General features: G+C 44.4%; 1 long non-coding RNA gene across 1 annotated transcript; it reads left to right on the forward strand.

Annotated features, from left to right (window-relative positions):
- Positions 1–15,734: 15,734 nt before the first annotated feature.
- Positions 15,735–16,788, forward strand: LOC147729444 (uncharacterized). The gene is made up of 3 exons (XR_015308545.1): positions 15,735–15,835; positions 15,925–16,019; positions 16,522–16,788. It is a non-coding gene; the product is annotated as an uncharacterized LOC147729444 (long non-coding RNA).
- Positions 16,789–20,440: the final 3,652 nt, after the last annotated feature.

Below are 20,440 nucleotides of genomic sequence, written 5' to 3' on the forward strand. Positions count from 1 at the left end.
GCAATTTTGTAGGCTGCATTGCTATCCGGTGTCTGTTTTTGGTGCCCCTTTTTTACAAGCCTACAGCAGGCCTGCTTGGATGCCTGGAGGTCGGTGGTGAACCAGGTAGCTTTGCTGTCGGTGGGTCTGTTAGAGGGTTTCTTGATCGGGGCGAAAGTGAAGGCGCAGTTGTCGATCTATTGCCTGAGGTTGTGGGTGGCGGTGTCAGTAGTGTCAGTTGGTGGGTTTCGGGTGAGGGTGGGGATTAGCAGGTCTTTGCTGACTTTGGTCCTGCTTTGGAGGGGGGCCTGTTGTGTGTGGTGGTGCCCAATGGGCTTCTCGAAGGTGAAGTGGATGCAGTGGTAGTCGGTTCAGTGAAGTTCGGTGGTGTGGCTGAAGGTGACATGGTTGCTGGCAGAGAAGATGGGTTTGAGCATGTGCCCGGCGGAGTGGGTGGGGGACATGATGAGCTGTTTGAGTCCGAGGTTTCGAGGTTGTTGAGCAGGCTGGTGGAGTTCCTGTCGTTGGTGTTCTTGAGGTGGAATTTCAGGTCCACTAGGAAGATGTCGTCCGTGGATGCAAAGGCATGAGTGCTGACGAAGTCGGCGATGGAGTCGCTGAACTGTGGCCGGGGGCGTCAATAGATGGTGGTTCCTCTGAGGGTGGTGTTGGGGTAGAATGTGGATCTGGAAGTGTAGGTTTTCGGCTGCACTGAGGGTGTCGTTGGTGCTGGTCGAGATTCTGAGGGTGTTTCTGTGGATGATGGCGAATCCTCCTCCTGGTCCATTGGAGCAGTCCCTGCAGGTGATCTTGTAGCTGTTCGGGATGTCTACAGTGATGTTGGGTGCAGAGTAGGGGTTCATCCAGGTCTCCATCAGGAAAGTGACGTTCGGGGAGGAGGAATCAAGTAGGTCCCAGAGTTCGATGGCGTGCTTGCGGGTGGAGCAGGTGTTGAGTAGTATGCATTGGAAGTTGTTGCGTCTGACCCTGGTGAGCGTGGTGGTGGCTTGGAGGCTGGTGTGGCTGCAGTTTCGGCAGGAGAAGGGTCCTTAGGAGCGCTTTGGGGTGGCCCAGAAACAGGTGTGTGATCAGCCGGTATTTTGTGCGTGGAGGGTACTGGCGTAATAGGGGCATCAAGCATCGTGGAATTCACAGGGCCTAGGGGGTATGGCGCCGGGTATGGTTCAGGTGCTGACGGGCGCAGACGGGCTTGTCTTAGGAGCACCTTCGGCATGCCAGCAGCGGACCCACCCAGCCGCTGCCAGTAGAAGGGGAGGTGGTAGAGAGGAGCAGCAGGGAGTCAGAGAGGGACGAATGGGCGAGAGGGGAGGCGGGGTCGCAGGGGATGCAGCGGCTGGAAATAGGAGAGGAGAACGGGTGGAGTATGCATAGGCAGGAGGGCACAATAACAGTACAAAAGGGAATACAAAGGAATACAACATACTACAGTAAAAATCAGAATGCAGAGAACAAAACAGAAGGCAGGCAGGAAAAAGGGGTGGAGCGAGCACCCAGATACCTACGGCTCACCACTGGGCCACCAGGGATTAGGCACAGGTGGTAGCTTGTGAGTGGAGGAGGGCCTCAAATTCAGGGCAGTAGCGGCAAGCTCAGGGACACAGGCACAATAGGTGGTGCTGTGCGGTGTGGGGAGTGACTTGCCTGGAACAGGGTCATCAAACCCTAACCGTTTCCCCCCGGGCTGTGTGATTTAAATTGAGGTGTGAATACATTAAATTAATTTACACCAATAATTGATCACACACTTGCTGAGGCAGATGTTTTGAAAGCAACACTAAGTCAAGGCAGGGCTAGTATTTTCTGTTTGCCCACCCATGCTCAGTATTTGCAAGTCAATTTTTACCCAAAGGAACATTATCCATCATAATTAATTGCTGGCATTGTTTCATCATCCTTACAGCACTATAGGTTATGCTTGTCAACTTTGTAGGTTGAGTCAACTACAGTTTGTAATGTCATGGTGATGACTTTTGCCTTTACACTGTGTTAAGTTATCATGAGCTTATTAGAAGTTTAAACGCCATTTTTCCTCTCTGCTGCTTTTGCACACGGCACATGATATTATAAATGTTTAGAGTCTAGCAGAATATTTTGCTTCACAAGAGAATAATATGTTTTTCCTATAGTATCAGCCTTGCTTGGTAAGGTATGTCTGAACAGTGAGTGCCGAGGCCTTCAAGGTTATTTCAACACAGTGGTTGTTGTTCGGTCTGATCAGCGCCCGTTCTAGACATAACACATATGCAGGTTTGGCACGTTTAATAATACACTGCGCAGGGCATGCAGACATAGTTGGAGAACATTTGCATGCAGAGAGCTGGTGTAGAAAATTATGTGATCCCTTTCTACTAGGACCAGAGGTATAGGGCTGCCCTTGTAATCTCAAGAGACCATCTGTAACTATAATATAATATACTAGCAAGAGAGGGTAAGAATTAGGTGCTATTTAGCCTTCTTCCCTTTAGCATTTTAACATGCTTTCTCCCTTTGTATTTTATGGAATTGTAACTATGCTGTTAACCTTATTGCTTATAAAATGTTTGCTTGTATTAGCTAAGATACTGCACATGAGAACACTGCATTAGAAATAAATATTTCAAACTTGCACGGGTCCTCATTTACTCCTCGTTTTGGACTGCTATGATAGGATAACGAAAGAGTGTTTATGTGTTCCATGTTACCTGAGGTGTTCTAAGTCCATGTTCTGGGTTGTCTAATAATTGGGGGTATGGACGAACCAATGAGACACTGATTGCTAGTCTGGTATAGGATTTTGGATACTAAGGTGAGTTTTGGCACACCCTAATTCACTGAGGTTCCAAGTCTCTATGCACAGTTTTGTGTAAGAGCAGAAATCTCGGCGACAGTAACTTGTACTAGGCTATCCCCGAAAGCATTATGTTTTATTTTAATTTTGCATTGCTAGTCATTATTGTTTTTTGTTCAGCAATCTTCTTGAGTACTGTACTTCATTCTACTACTCCTTCCTGAGTCTCTCTCAGGAGACTGACTACCTTATTTTCTTTTTTAGCAAATGCTACTGCCAGTGTTCACTACTACTACCACCACCCCCATGGCATCTTGGGAAACCAAAAAAGATGCGATTGTGCACAACTCATGGATAAAACACATTTGTGTATGTTTCTCATGCTCCAGAAAATCACTCCCCGCTCCGGAGTGTAAAGAACAACAAAAAAGGTCGCACCTGCAGAGACGTGTCAGTGTCTTCCTGGGCACAGATTTATGTGGTGTTTTGTCACACAGCAAAGTTCCAACAATAAATTCTTCAAAACTAAATGATATGATGCAAATTTCTTTTAATTTTCTCAAATCCAAAATCTGTGTAGAGAATATCAATAATTCTTGAATCTCAAATCCACATGTATTATAGATATCAATAATCCACAATTAATAACATTGATGAATTAATCCATTCCTAATGCATTTCGGCACCTGTGCCTTCATCAGGGGAATATCTAAGAAGGAAATCAAATGGGAAATCCATGAGTATACCTGAGTGACCACTGAGCATGACCACCACCAAGACGTATGCAAAAAGTGGTTGAATAAAGTATGGTGACTGAAAAACGAGAAAAAAGCATAGAGTGTGTAGCAGAGAGAACCAAAAGTCAGAAGTGGTGTGAAATATAATTGGATTTTTTAAATAAACTTGGCAGCATAGTGTTAGACAAAGATGAGAACATATTTTTGTGCAGCATTGATGTCAAATCCCTATGCACTTCTATACCTCATAAACTAGGTATAGAAGCCTTGGAAAAAGCCCTTCTAGGGATGTATTATGATGAACAAATGAAAGTGTTTTTGATGGAACTTCTCGATTTTACCTTTATGCACAGTTTTTTCAAATGGGAGGAGCATTGGTATCTTCAAAAGAGTGGTGCATCGATGGGCATCTGTGCAGCTCCAACCTATGCGAACATCTTCATACATGAGTATGAGAACCAACATATTCTTCAGTTTGATGATTGCAAAAACCATCTACATCTATATTTGCGTTATATAGACGACATTTTAATTTTGTGGACAGGCACAGAAAAAAATTTAAGATCCAACATTTTTTGCCCTTAATATGGTAGATGATCGTATACAATTTTAACCAATGTAACCAATACTGTTAGCAAAACAGTCACACAAAATTAATTCGACACATTTTGGCACAGTAGCACTAGCAAGCACAGTACACAACCTTTGTGGTATCCTCCCACTTCCTCTGCCTCTAACATTTGTGGAACTTTCAGTCATTACAACTACTAGGCACAACTGCTAGGTACTATGTAGTAGAGCAGTCTTCTTCTCTCTCTTGTTTAGCTAAATTACCCTTGTTGCAGCCGGCATGCTCTGTCAGCTTGCACCCTAGATAAACATGCTTGTGTCATTTCTAAAATAGTAATGTTAAATCCTGCTTATCACCACCACTCCAAAGATATGAAATGTGATGCAGCTACACCTTTCTCAACAGGAATTACAAATTAAATGCTAGCCTATGAGAGTAGTAGACCTCACAGTACTGAAAAACGAATTTACCTGTTAATTACTACCAGGAGATATAAAACTTAAAAGTCTTAACTTTTAGCTACACAGTGCCCTTAGAGCTTCCTGGGGCCTACCTTAAGGGTGACCTGTGTGTAATGAAAGGGGAGTTTAAGACTGAGCAAGGGCTTGTAAATGCTAATCCAAAGTGGCAGTAAACGGCACACACTGGCCTTGCAGTGGTAGGCCTGAGACCAGTTTGAAAGGCTACTAATGAGGGTGGCTCAATCAGTACTGCTGGCCCACTAGTGGCATTTAGATTACAGGCCCTGGGTTTAGAAGATACCACTTTAGAAGGGACTTACAGGTAAACATAATATGCCGATCATGTATACACCAATGTCACCAAATTTTATGGGAGAAGAACATGCACTGCTCGGCAGTGATTAAGTGCTCAAAGTCCTACGGTCAACAAAAAGCTACTGCAAGAAGTTAAGGTAAGCAGGGACGAAATTGGGGGGGGGGGATGACAGGTCTTACAAACTACCTACTTTTAACTTTTTATAAAAACTGTTTTCCACTTCGACCAATGTAAACAATCTGGTTTTCCAAGTGACAGAAGAATCAAAGATGGTAGTGCGGTATTCTACTTGTACAAAAACTGTAAACATTGTTTTATGTAAATGAATAAATAAAAGACAAATGCGCACTACGGCACTCATCAAGATGCCCAAATGAAATGCCACCTGAACAGCAAAATGACAACTGTAAGACATACACGTTAACAATGTAATACATGATTGAGATCTAACTTACAAACCCCATGTAGCAGTACACAGTACAGCTTTGTAGTCTTTGGAGGGAAATAAATAATAAAAGAGAAGCAGATTCCTTAAAATACAGATCAACTTGAAGTAAATCCAGAAGAAGAACACGACTGATCGTCAAGAATCAATACAGCAAGGGAGGATGAGCGTTCAAGTTTTCGAGGAAGTAAAATGCAGCTACTACCTAATGCATCATTGGAAAGGCATATGACCACCTGCTGGAGAATCCTGCCATCAGAGAAACAAGCTCACCAATATGTAGTGAAGGCAGACCTGTGCTTGCGCAAATTGCTATTTTAGCATAAGCATAAGCATAAGCGTATTAGTAGTTTCAACGCCATTTTGCCCTTCTGCCGCTTTTGGACACTGCAGGTAGTGAATATCTTCACATGAGAATGGCTTGTTTTCAACATCTCTAGACTTACACCGCAAACTTAGTCTGCACAGTGAGTGCTAAAGCCTCCAAGGTTATCACAACAATGTTAGCTGTTATTCGGGCTGATCGGCTCACGCTTAGACACAACATACACGCAGCTGCAAATAACTGAAATTCTGGCACCTTTAATATTGCACTGCATACATGATTTTAGGCACTTGGAAGAATTACGTTTCCAGAGAGACAGAGAGCTTTTGCAGATCCTGATGTGATTCATTCTGTTGATCTTAGAGGTATGGGGTCCCCTATTCAAGCCTACGAGACATTTAATATTTTATAAAACATAGTTCCTAGCCAGGGGGGGTGGCATACAAGGCACTATAGGACCAGTTTCCACCATCATTATAATATGATTTCTCCTTTTGTGTTTTATGGAATTTTAACAATGCTGATCGTATTACTTTTAATCATAACCCTACTTATGCTCTCATAAATTCTGCATCTTAGACCATGTTGTTAAAATAAACATTTTAAACTTTACCGTGTCTCTTTTTTACCCATGTTGTGGATTGGTATGAGAATAACAAACAAAAGAGTGTTCTTGCTTCCTACCATTCCTGAGTATAACCTAAGTTACATGGTTGATTTGCTATAGGTCGAAGAGCTAATGTGACACTGATGCTAGTTGGTTAGGGGTTCTAGGTACTGAGGTGAGTTTTTTGGTCCACCACAATTTACTGAGGTCCTGGGTCTCTGTGCACAGTTCTGTGTATGAGCAGAATCCCTGCAACAGATACAATAAAGTCAACACGTTTACCATACACATCCCTTTCATTGTTTCCTTGGCCTGCCTTTAAAAATTCCTTTGGTTTACTTGGTAAATGCTTTAAGTATGTCCCGCCTTTTCCCCCTTTTTTTCCTGCCCTACAGACTGACCCTGTTACATGGCTTATTTCATGTTCTTTTTCGCCGTACGTTTGTCTCCCTAGGTCCTCTTACAGACACTGCACTACATTACATAAGTATGTTATGTTATAGCGGTATTTGTAGCGCGCACTGTTACTCATGAGTGTCCTGGCGCGGAATGAGTCAGAGGAGGGCAGCAGAGAGTTTTAGAAAGATATGCTGAAGAGGTGTGTTTTTAGCTGCTTCTTGAAGATCCGGAACTCTGTGATGTGTTGGAGAGCAGCGGGAAGTGAGTTCCAGGCAACTGCCGCTTTGACCGAGAGAGAGCTGCCACCAAGTCGGACTCTGCGGAAGCGAGGAATCACCATCCGGCGTTGGGCCGCTGAACGGAAGTGGCGTTTGGGGACATGGAAGGCAAAGCGCTTCCTAAAGTAGAGAGGGCCTACTCCATGCAGTGCTCTGTGGACCAGTATAAGAGCTTTAAATTTCACCCTCTGAACTACTGGAAGCCAATGTAGCTCCTGTAGATATGTGCGCGCACTAGAGCGCCCAGGGGGATTGAACAGGAGCCAAGCTGCCGCATTTTGAATAATTTGAAGCCTGTGCAGCAGATAGGCAGCAGATAGGCTTGCAGCCCCAGAAACAGAGCATTAGCATAATCTAATCTGGAAATAATCAGGGTGCAGGTTACTATCTCTTTTGCTGCCCTCGGGAGCAGAGGGAAAAACTTCCTGAGCATTTTGAGGGTCCCGAAACATGTGCCCGTGAGCTTTTTTATATGGTCGGAGAAGCCAAGATCCTCACTAAACCTAATACCCAGGTTCTTTGCTGGCCCAGCTTTAGCAACCGGGCAAGGGAAGACTGACGGCCACAAATGAGTCCTAAAGTCCTCCGGAAACTGGCCGTAGAGAAGGACTTCTGACTTATCCCCATTGCATTTGAGGGAAGCCTCGGCCATCCATTGAAAGACCAAGGCTAAGCATCGTTGAGCCGTGCCGGTGTTCAGGGTGGCATCATTCCAGGTAAAGAGTAATTGCATATCATCTGCGTAAGCAATTACCTTGGCCCCCAATTCCTCAGCCAGGTAGACAAGTGGCGTCAGGTAGATATTAAAAAGAAGGGGGCTGAGGGTCGAGCCCTGTGGCACCCCTGTCTCCAGATTCCTGACTGAAGAGGAGCATGAGGCCAAGCAGACTTGTTGAGAGCGGGAGTCCAAAAAAGATTTAATCCATTGCCAGACCAGACCCGAAACTCCTATAGCGGAGAGTCTTTCGAGCAGTCTCTGGTGGGGTACCGTATCGAAGGCGGCAGAGAGGTCTAGTAAAATCAAGGCCGCTCTGCCGCCCCAGTCCAGGCACTCTATAATAGCCTCCGATATCTCCACCAGGGCAGTCTCCGTACTATATGAGACTCTAAAGCATGACTGCGCTGGGTGGAGAGCTCCCGAAGTCTCAACAAAAGCCTCAAGCTGCCGGAAGACCACCTTTTCACATACCTTAGCAAGTGCCAGCAGCAGTGATATTGGCGATATTTAACCAGCTGCAGGGGGTCAAGGGTAGGTTTCTTCAGGAGGGGCAGAAGTTTAGCACGTTTCCATTTAGAGGGAACGTGACCTAGCTGAAGTGAGGAATTTACCAGATTCACTACTATTGGGCAGACTACATCAGCTACACCCGCTAGGACCAGTGCCGGGCAAGGGTCCACAGGGAAGCCCGACTTGAGGGCCTGTAATAGGGCCAGTACATCTGCCTCAGTGGTAGGTAAAAAAGATGAAAACACCTCCGAGCCGACTCGGTGAGTTGACAGAGGATTCAGGGGGGAAATCCCTTTGGGCCTCGCCACCGAACCTACACTCTCTTGAATTTTCGGAATTTTGTCGATAAAAAAGGATGAGAGCTCTTCACACCACTCGTTCGATAATGGTAGTGTGCTTTGTTCCGCACAGGGGGAGAGAAAGCTCCGCACAATTGCAAAGATTTCCTTGCTATTGTTCCGGGCCATCATAATCCTCCCGGTGAAGTACTTGCTCTTAGCCTTTCGAATGGCTGTGTAGTATTCAGTCTGTGTTGATCGTAGGGCCATCTTAGCAGAAGCACCATAGTTCTGTCACCAGCAGCGCTCCAACCTTTTGCAGACCAGTTTCAGATCCCTAATAGTGGAGGAGTACCATTGCTGCGAGGGAAGGGAGCGCTGAGTACCGCTCCGTTAACCATTGGCACAGGACTTAACTCCCTGGCTAATCCAGTGGTCAAAGCTAGCCTCAGCCGCCTCTAGATCTGTAGTAGGCGAAGGGCGGGACTGACCCAGGAACTCAGAGAAAGCAGGGAGATTAACCTTCTTGGCCAATAGGCCAAAAGGCAGTGTAGCATCTCTATCAGATTGAGTATCCTCCCAGGAGAACCTGATCAGGAAGTGGTCCGTCCAGGGTGTGGGCTCAGGGTCTAAGATTGAAATAGGGAAATTGGAACAAACCAGCTTGATGAGATGGCCTCCCGAATGGGTCGGGAGTGACACATGTTGGGTATGCAGGGCGAGGAGCAAGGCATCCGCATGGGACATGGCCTCCGGGGTAGAAGGTATGTCAAGGTGAATGTTAAAATCGCCTAATAAAAGGTATTTGGGGTAGCGGAGGGAACGTGGTACAATAATGTCCTCCAGAGTTTTTTGGAAAGCTCCCGGAGGACCTGGGGGGCGATACACCAGAGTTCCCCCTAATGTACAGTGTGGAGAGATGGTTGACACGAAATCGAGGGCCTCTTCTCCCGTCCCATCTCTAATGGCTTCACTAGTGAAGCGCCACGATTCCCTGAGCACCACTGCAATCCCACCACCTCTGCCATTGCCCCAGTCTGCCCTTGTGATTTTATAACCTCTGGGTATGGACAGTTCCACTACTGGGGCACTCGATTCACTGAGCCAAGTCTCTGTGATGAACAGAACATCCAGCGTATAATCCGCTAGAAGCTCAAAAATATCAGCTGAATATTTGGCCATGGACTGAGCGTTAATAAGAGTTGCCTGAATTCTTAAGAAGCTCTGGGTTTTGGTTGAGGGAGGGGGCAGTGGAGCTACCAGACAGAAGTCACAAGTGGGACATTTCGCGGCTAGATTATCAAAATCCACCCCATGCCCACTCGCCGTATCACCAGGCTTACCTACAGCCAGCAAGGCCTCCCGTGAGTAGGTAAGCTTTTTCTTGGTTCTATCTGGCAACAATTGGGCAGCATGGCTGGCACTGGGTGCTACTGGGGCGAGGACGGGCACAGACGGGCTTGCCTAAGGCACGCCTTTGGCGCGCAGGCAGCGCGACCGGCCAGCCATTTGCAATAAGTAGCTTAGCCCCACCCCCAGCTAGACCACAACGAACGGCCCCACCGGGATCCAGCTCCTCACTCAAGATGGCGCCCGCCCTCCACTCAATCGGCACGACAGCCGCGGTGGAAAATTTAGCAAGAATAGCAAAGTTATTAAAAATGTTAAAACAAGGTTAAAAAAGATTCACAGTGTGGCAGGAGGCAGAAGACCTACACACCTCCAGTAAGCATCGCAATCTGCCCCCAAATGCTCAAGCGGGACCTCGTAAGTGCTGCCACCAACCTACGAGTGCCTCCTGGATGGAAGTTAGCTACTAGCAGCACCATTTAGTGTAGATATTTACCTTATTTTCCATTTTCACTTTATCACATTGTTAGGTCCTGAAGAATTACAACAAGGAGAACAATTTTCCCTCAATGGACACAATATTTCAATATAAGTATGTATCCAATTTTTAATAAAATGTTGGTGACAGATGTACAACAGTCTTATTCAGTTTCTTCAAAAAGTGAAAAGTTTTATTTCATTTTATCATTTCTTTTTTATTTAAATCTTTTTTCATAGTTATTCAGAAATGGAAAAATGTCTTTTTTTCATAAAAAACATTTTATCGATATTAAATTCATGAACAATTGTATGGTTTATACAAAAGAGAAAAAAAACACAATAAAGTAAACACATATATGGCAATATACAAAAAATTCTATTCACCCAAATAGTTATGCCCCGGGTAAATGTAATGTAATGTAAAATTTTATTTATATCGCGCAGCAATCGCTCCAATGGAGCATCTAGGCGCTACCTCCGGCAAATTACCAGATGATAAAGTGACTCAGAGTTGGACCAAAAATAAAGGCAAGTATCAAACTAGAGTTCTGGCCATGCTATCTTGCAGTTTAAATATCCAAGTTTTTAATTCTTTGCGGAACTCTGTTACTTTATCCAGAGTTCTCAGGGCAGGAGGCAGAGTATTCCAAGCCTTTGCACCCAGTACTGCCAGGGACTTTCCTCCACGGGTTTTTAAACGAAACCTAGGAACCACCAGAGTATTGGAATTTGATGATCGTAGGCTTCTGGTTGGGCAGTATCTCTTGAATTTTTTCTGTAGATATAGTGGTCCTGTTTTGTGCATTGCTCGAAATGTTATAATCAAAACCTTGAACAGGATCCTTTTTAAAATGGGAAGCCAATGAAGAGCTTTTAATGCCCCTGAGGCTGACGATCTTTTTGGCCATTTTAGCACCAATCTGGCAGCAGCGCTTTGCACTAGCTGAAGCCTGTAAGTTACTTCTTTATTTGTGCCAGCATACAAACTGTTGCAATAATCTAAGCGCGACGTTACCAACGCTACTGCAACAGTTTTCCTCGCCTCCAAAGGGAGTATATCAAAGAATTTCCTCAGGCTTTTGATTAAGCCAAAGCACATTCCTGCCACTTTTATTGCCAGCTGCTTGAAGGCAAGATTGGAATCAAACGTGACCCCCAAGTTCCGAGCAACTATGGTTGTATGAGGCGGTATTTCTGCCCTTTCTGGCCACCATTGCCTGGGAATAAAGTCATTATTTGGGCCTAGTGGAATGATCTCTGTTTTTCCTGTATTACATTTTAGGTGATTCTTCCGCATCCAATCGAAGGTGGCAGTTAAACATTCCTTGAACGTTTCTTCCCATGACTGGTTGTCCCTATCCGTAACCAGTATTAACTGCGTATCATCGGCATATGCTACTACCTCTATGCCAAAGGATGATATTAGTTTAATCAGAGGCGCAGTGTAGACATTGAATAATGTCGGGCTAAGGCTGGACCCCTGGGGTACTCCCATCGTCTGATGTCTTTCCGTGGAGGTAAATTCCCCCAGGGTTACCACCTGTCTCCTGTCCCTTAGGTAGTTTTCCTACCACTCTAGTACCGTCCCCTTCACGCCCGATGTTTTTAGCCGATCTAATAGGATGGCTTGGGAGACCGTGTCGAAGGCCGCCGACAGGTCTAATAAAATCAGGACGGCCTTCTTTCCTTGGTCTAGGGCAGTACGAATGGAGTCGGTCGTGTACAGTAGAGCCGATTCTGTTGAATGCTGGGCTCTAAACCCCGCCTGATTGGGATGCCATATCTCGTTGACTTCTAAGAACATGGTCAGCTGTTTGTTAACCAGTGATTCAGCGATCTTACATAATGCTGGGAGAAGTGAGATAGGTCGCAGATTGGAAAGAGTCGCAGGGTCAGGAAGGGGTTTTTTCTGTAAGGGTTTAACTGACAGTCTGTCACAACATTCACACACAATCATACCGTCACTACATGCATAGCCACAATATCTGAAAAAAGGAAACTGAATCCAAATTAGCAGAGTCTTCCCATCTTTAATCTTTCATCAGTCACACTTAAACATGAAGATATCCAGATGCTGAGCAAGGGCTTATCGTTTGTCCCTAGTGTTAGTCTGAACAAATTTAAATTACATGAAGACTTGTTTGCATTTTTTTAGGAAGGTTAGACTGAATAGATTCTTTCTAGACCGACCTATGACTGATGAGGACAATAACCTGTCTAGATGTAAACCTCCATCTACATTTACTCCGGCTTTGAATATGGTAGGTACTGATGTTTGGATTTTTGAACAAAGTGTCCTTCAGGACATTGCTCGGGTTATCAAAAATCCTTACAAATCACAAGTTAACCTATCTAAAATGGAGAATGCACCTTTAGAAAGAATGAAAACAGACCCTACTCTAATTATCAAACCTTGCGATAAAGGTGGCGGGATTGCCATATTTGACAAAAATACCTATGACCAAAAGATGTCTGAGTTGCTGGCAGTGACAGACCATTATAGACCAGCACAATGAAGAGAGCTGGAGAGACTAAATACTCATATTCGGGAAATGACCCAAGCTGCATTCACAGATGGTTTCATCTGTGAGGATGAATATGTCTTTTTGAATAAATCTTGTCCAATAACTTCTACTCTCTATGGTCTACTAAGACCCACAAATTGGAAACCGACCCCCCTTGCGACCCATAATATCAACTATTGGGTCCTGCACTGAGCCCCTATCTAAATACGTCGACACATTTCTATGCCCTCTTACACACAAATATGCCTCCTATATTCGTGACACTGGCAATGTCATTAACAAGATAGAGGGGATCCCATTCAATCCAGTGACAGACATCCTTGTAACGCTCGACATTGAGGCTTTATACACCAACATTCCTCAGTGTCGGGCGTTACTTGCGGTGTTAGCCCTTCTGCAAAGGTTCCCAGACAATCGACCACATGGCTTTATTTTACAGTGTCTTGAGGTTGTTCTTTTGAACAACTTCTTTGAATATAACGGCTCTTTATATAAACAAATCAAGGGCACATCAATGGGGGCATCTTGTGCCTCTAGTGTGGCAAATGATTTTATGGGGGAATGGGAACTACGGAACATCTACAATGAAATGGCCCCGTTCTTTGAAAATATATCTATTTGGAAAAGCTTTATAGATGATATTTTTTTTATTTGGAGCGGATCTGTTGACACGCTACAGGCATTTGTTCTTTGGCTTAATGAAAGCGATACAAACCTTAAGTTCACAGTGCATTACAGCCACTCTCAAGTTGATTTTTTAGACATCAGAATTGTTGGTACTAGTGGACAACTAAAAGGGAGTCTCTTCAGGAAAGCCACGGCAAAGAATACAATCCATTCCCTTTGGTGAGTTCCTACATATTCGACGTAATTGCACAGACATGGCTGCCTTCCATGAACATGGAGATACATTAAAATATAGGCTCCTGGAGAGGGGCTATCCCCATCGACTTGTACGACACTCCTACAAAAGAGCGAAGTACTACAATAGAGAAGCACTATTACAGGGGTGGAAGCATTTGAACCAGAATCGGATCACATGTGTGATAAACCACTCGACCCTTAACTTCAAAATCAGGAATATCATAAATAAAAACTTGAGAATTTTAAACTTGGATGAGAATGTTCCCCCAATGCCATTACAACTGTTGGCCTATAGAAGAAACAAGAATCTTGTTAAAAAATCACCCCTAGAAGGCCAACTATCCATTACAGGCTTAACGGTCATACTGGGTAATCGCAGATGTGGTTCTTGCCATGCCTGTGACTCAGCAATGATATCTGATGTAATCAACTATGACAAGAGAATCAACCTCCGCCATTTAACCAACTGTCGCAGCAGTAATGTCATATATATATTTTTCTGTCTTTGCGGGCTGGCTTATGTAGGAGAAACAGGTCGTGAATTTCGCCTACGATTCAGTGAACACAAGTCAGCAATCAGAACTAAAAAATTGATGGCACCTTTGGTCCAACATTGTCTGAATATGAACCATAGTGAACAGGAATTGAAATGGTAAATTTTAGAGAAAGTGCAACCCACATTAGGCCAGCCAATATAAATCACACGTAAAAAAAAGTGAAACTTTCTGGATTTACCACCTTGACTGTATTAAATGTGACCTGAACGAAAAGATAGCCTGGTATGTCACGAAATAGATGTTGCCAACTTATACACAGCTGTTATCTGTCATTCCAGCATTTGGGCTGTGTATTGATCTATGGTTACACTGTTTTTCTTTTATCAAGTGGACACTAACCATAACTTGATATAGACAAATCATATTGTGACTTGTCTCTTCCTTAAGCGTACGTCCATATGGGGAACGCTCATCTCCACCATATATTGGTGTGAGCAGTTCTTGAACATTTTTTAAGTGTTAGATCTACTCTATCAGAATAGATGTGATTGGTATGAGAGAACTAATAAGTAAAAAAAATTTTGTTCTACAAACTGCTATCTCCTTCATTATCATGTCTTACATATGACATTGCTGTTGTATGATTTAAATACGTGACACATCACGATTTGTCACTTATGCATAGTCCTAAAGTCGGGACGGGTACGGAATGAAGACTTTAATTCATTAAATATCTAGGAATCCTGGTATTCATCAAGGGTCATTTTGTATCCCTGCATTGTCGTTTCTCCAAGCATTGCCAATTGTAACATATGCACTGCTACTACGTGTTATTTAATGCTTCGATTGCGACTATTTTCTCTGTTGCCGTCGGGACTGTAGTCCGTCTTTTATTTTTATTATTTTTAGTTTTCTTTTGCCTCAAAGACTTCCTCTTCCGGCGGCAACCCGTTATCGCGGGAACTTCTACGTACCCTTAGTGTTTAAAAACACAGCTACTCTGGGCGTTTGGCAATCACTGTGAAATCAAGTAAGTACCAGCATGCGTACGCTAAGCGCGGCATATTGGAACATAAGGCGGTGGTAGTTTGCTAATATTCCGCGACTTTGAGTAATATCTTAGAAACATTGCTCGATCGACAGCAACAGGAGATGGGTCTTAAAGGAGTAAATCTTTTGCATAGACGCTTCATTATGTGAATATAATGTCAATGGTAGTTTCTCCCCTTTCAACAATTAGAGCTTATATGTGCATATAGAGAGTGCATGGTACGGGGGCCTATAGTTTGTCGTTCACACTGCCTCGGGGGTGTTTATGAACAAGGATATGACTCCCAGTAGGTGCTACACTAGTCGAATCGTCGTTACTTTGGGTGCTCACATTATAAATATGTGACTTCGAAATATATAATATATAGTCTTGCATATTTATTAGACCTACTCGCATATTTAGATTAGTGTTTATGCAAGTGACTGTATTGACTTTGCTCACTTAGATACTGCGACCAATACACAAGCATCTGGGCATTTAGAAGCAGGGCCTTTTCTCGCATATGCGACCTGTTTTTAAACGTGAAGGTTAAGATATGAATTTTTCTCATGATAGGTAATTCGTACACGTCGGAAGGTATAGCCTCACAATCGATTGGAAAGGGATAGAAGCTTTGGATGGAAGAGAATGATGCTCCTGAATTGTAAAATAAAAAGGTGGGTTTACTCTATCGTACACACCCATAGACGCGAGACACCGTTGGAGATATGAATAGATCTCATTCTCCTATAACTATCTTTTCTAGCTGAGGGAATTTCACGATCTGAACTGGCGAGGATATTTGATACGATCCTTCAGTAAACATCATACCAGCATAAACAAAATTTCTCCTTATTGGAGGTAAGATAAGTCTTAAATATCTAGATCTTAATTCTGAATGCATAACCATTATGGAGATCACGTCAGTTACTTTGATCTCTTGACTTTTAGGGAGCCACAGCAGAATCCTTTTGATCTTGGATATTCAGAATTATACACGGTTTATTTGTTGAAACCCTCCTTATTGGGCAAAGATTAGTAATCTGTTGTTTTTAACATGAGTAGCTTAGTATTAATTAACAATGTGGAGCATGCTGACTATGTGAGATATTTGGTAGTAAATAGGGATATTAGGAAGATAAAATATGAATCCCCAGTGCTATGACATTGTCATACCTTCTATTTTTGATCTATTTCTTCCTTCATTCTGGGTGAATGTTTAACTTTTGAGGATCTCATTGTTGTGTGGTCACGTGGGGTTGTGTCATGTTATTTCCTAGTAATGATACGAATTGGTGCACACATTGTTTCTCTTTGCTTTTAGGATTATATATGGTAACTGTATTTATTGTATATATTTTAGGTCCCCTGGTCATATGGGTTTTGTTATCTGGAAGAGGTCCTGAGTAAGGTGGCTTTGCGCCGCCGAAACGCGCGTCGACCAAGTGCGGGTCTCATACTGTGATCTGAGATCTACAGATTGGCAGGGTGTCTCTGCTAATTTGGATTCAGTTTCCTTTTTTCAGATATTTTGGCTATGTATGTAGTGAGGGTATGATTGTGTTTGAATGTTGTGACAGACTGTCAGTTACCAGGGGCATAACTATTTGGGTGAATTGCATTGTTTATATATTGCCATATATGTGTTTACTTTGTTGTGTTTTTTTCTCTTTTGTATAAACCATAAAATTGTTCATGAATTTAATATATGTGTTTTTTATGAAAAAAATAATTTTTTCCATTTCTGAATAACTATGAAAAAAGATTTAAACAAAAAAGAAATGATAAAATGAAATAAAACTTTACACTTTTTGAAGAAACTGAATAAGATGGTTGTACATCTGTCACCAACGCTTTATTAAAAATTGGATATATACTTATCTTGAAATATTGTGGCCATTGTGGGAAAATTGTTCTCCTTGTTGTATCTCTTCATGCCCCTCCTTTCCTTGGCCGTACTTAATTCTGAGGGGTCCCATTAAACTTGCTTTTACGTCCTGAAGAATTGCCATGGTATTTTATATCCAACAGGGCAAGAAACATGTCGACCCAGAGAGTAGAGCATAATGTCAAATGACTACCCCTCCATAGGGGCGCTGCCACTCTAAAACATTTTTAATAAGGTGGATAAGCAGCCAGAATAAAACTTTATTTGGAATTTCCAACCTTTTTTTAATATGCACTCACTGCACCCCACAATATCTACACCATAACTGGCCACACACCCTCACCTCATCAAACGGCTAAGGAACAAAAGATCTCTGGTAAAGAGCCCCTTCGCGGGTCCCAGTTGGGCATTGCAGCGCGGTCCTCTTGAGGAACATTTGTATTTTCAGCTAGCGCGTTCTTTCTGCCGGAGGGGAGAAACACCTCAAGCATAAGGACTGTATCAAGGGAGACCAGGACTCGGAGTAATGAAGTTTACCAGTAAGTAACCGTGGCATTGACCTACAGTAGTGATGCTGCGCTAATGACTATGTCTCAACCCCACCATCCCACTTGTGTTGAGGGTACCAACCCTTTGTCCATACTTTGTTGCAGGTCTCATACGCAGTGAACGCGAGTCCCTGACAGCGGATAGCATGCAGAGCAGCTGGTATTCATTGTTTGCTGTAGTTGAGGCCGCTGGGCCTCTTCCTGCATTAGAAATTATTTCCTTCTCTGTTCCCTGATGTTTCTGCTTCTCTTTGTTCTCCTCTGTAGCTCCTTAGAGGTTACCTTGGCTGAGCCTTGACTGAGCTCACAGTGATTTAATATGGAATCAAAGCCTTTGTACATACAGATCTTTATGAGGGTGTTTGCTGTGCCCTGTGGTTTTGGCTTTCAAAGGAGGTGATATGACAGCCTCCTTGAGATTTATTGATTAATTGATTTTAAAGTCTTTGTTAATGACTGTGTTTGCAGCTAGAACAGTGAGTACTTTGTAATGTGTCCTACACTTGGTGCTGTGAGTAGAGTTCAGTGAGGTGCAGCGGGCCAGGTTACAAGTCCTGGAGAGTCCACTTCTCACTATGGTGGAAGCATAGAGAGGTTTTACCCATGCAGAGGTAAATATTTTGACGTAATTTCTATCTTCCACATGGTATTTCATGGTTCATGAATCCGGAGGTATTTTCCTGGTTTTCTTTTCCTTTGTTGACTGACAGTCTTAGATTGGGAAAGAAGGCAGGCTCTTGTGGGGACCTGGACGTAGGCCTGGTAAGAGGGCACCAGTGACCACCTCGCCTGCGCACTGCATGTTGCACCTCGCCGTTTATTGGTCTTTTTAAAATTGGTAACATAATCCTCTATCACTTTTAATGGCACAACAAAATCTAAAAAATCAGCTCCTGAGGGATGTAGACTTTATTCTACGTTTTCTCAGCATCTCTGTCTCAGCCTCCTGCTTGTGCTGTCAGAATTAGGGCTTCACGGACGGTGGGCGTGAGGCTGGCAGAGACATCTCAGGTACTGCCTCTACATGTGCCAGGGGTAGCAGCTAACTCAGGGATACATGGAAGGTGAGGCCGGACAACCAGTGGAGAGGGCACGATGTGCCACCACTGTGGACTATGTAAAGGTGCAGTGTCAAACATGGCAGAGTGCACTCAGTGTGGGACTACCATGGCAAGGATGGCAGAGGGCAGTCACTGTGAGGCTAGCATGGCAAGGATGGCAGAGTGCCCTCAGTGTGGGACTACCATGGCAAGGATGGCAGAGGGCAGTCACTGTGAGGCTAGCATGGCAAGGATGGCAGAGTGCCCTCAGTGTGAGGCTAGCATGGCAAGGATGGCAGAGTGCCCTCAGTGTGAGGCTAGCATGGCAAGGATGGCAGAGTGCACTCTGGGTGAGGCTGCCATGGAAGGATGGCAGAGGGGACTCTGGTGAGGCTGGCATACCAAGGATGACAGAGGGCACTCAGTGTGAGGCTGCCATGGAAAGATGGCAGGGTGCACTTTGTTTGAGACTGCCATGGAAAGACTGGCAGAGTGTACTCTGTGTGAGGCTGGCATGGCAAGGATGGCAAAGAGCACTCTGTGTGAGGCTGCCATGGAAAGACGTAAGAAGGGGGTGGTGATGGATGGAGCATCTGAACCAATTAAACGCTCACACCCAGTCAACAGATCTGGGTTTAATCCATCACCGTTCTTTAGCCCACTCTGCTACCCCAGTTCAGACATGGCCATATGCAAATCAGTCTGACCCTGTGCCTCATGGGAACAGTCCAGCCCAAACTGCCAAGCCATGCCTTCCCTCGACAGGAAACAAGCTTCCTAGGACCGGTTTCTGGCATTACAGCTGTCTTCAGCCCGGCTTTCTTGAATCCAGTGGCAAAGTGAGCAGGGGACTGACGTCTGAACATACCCAGCTAACTTATGGCGAACAAAGCGGTAAAAAGGGGGTGGTGATGGACGGATCATCTGAACCAATCAAACGCTCACACCCAGTCAACAGATCTGGGTTTAATCCATCACCGTTCTTTAGCCCACTCTGCCACACCAGTTCAGACATGGCCATATGCAAATCAGTCTGACCTGTGCCTCATGGGAACAGTCCAGCCCAAACTGCCAAGCCATGTCTTCTCTAGACCGGAAACAAGCTTCCTAGGACCGGTTTTGGGCATTGCAGTCGTCTTCTGCCAGGCTTGCTTGAATCCAGTGGCAAAGTGAGCAAGGGACTCACGTCTGGAGCATACCATGCCAACTTATGGCAAACAAAGCGGTAAAAAGGGGGTGGTGATGGACGGAGCATCTGAACCAATCAAACGCTCACATCCAGTCAACAGACTGGGTTTAATCTATCATCGTTCTTTAGCCCACTCTGCCACCCCAGTTCAGACATGGCCATATGCAAATCAGTGTGACCCTGTGCCTTATGGGAACAGTCCAGCCCGAACTGCCAAGCCATGCCTTCCCTGGACCTGAAACAAGCTTCCTAGGTCTAGCCCGAACTGCCAAGCAAAGTGCACTCGGTGTGAGACTACCATGGTAAGGAAGGCAGTGCACTCTGTATGAGGCTGCTGTGGCAAGGATGGCAAAGTGCATTCAGTGTGAGGCTGCCATGGGATGGTTGGCAGAGGGCACTGTGTGTGAGACTGCCATTGTATGGATGACAGAGGGCACTCTGTTTGAGACTGCCATGGCAAGGATGGCAGAGTGCATTCAGTGAGGGGATGCCATTGGAAGGTTGGCAGAGTGCATTGAGTGTGAGACTACCATGACAAGGATGGCAGAGTGCATTCAGTGTGAAGCTGCCATGGCAGGGATGGCAGTGTGCACTCTGTGAGAGGCTGCAATGGCATG

Source organism: Lissotriton vulgaris, chromosome 2_1 (genome assembly GCF_964263255.1).
Source record: "Lissotriton vulgaris chromosome 2_1, aLisVul1.2, whole genome shotgun sequence".
Taxonomy (NCBI): Eukaryota; Metazoa; Chordata; class Amphibia; order Caudata; family Salamandridae; genus Lissotriton; species Lissotriton vulgaris.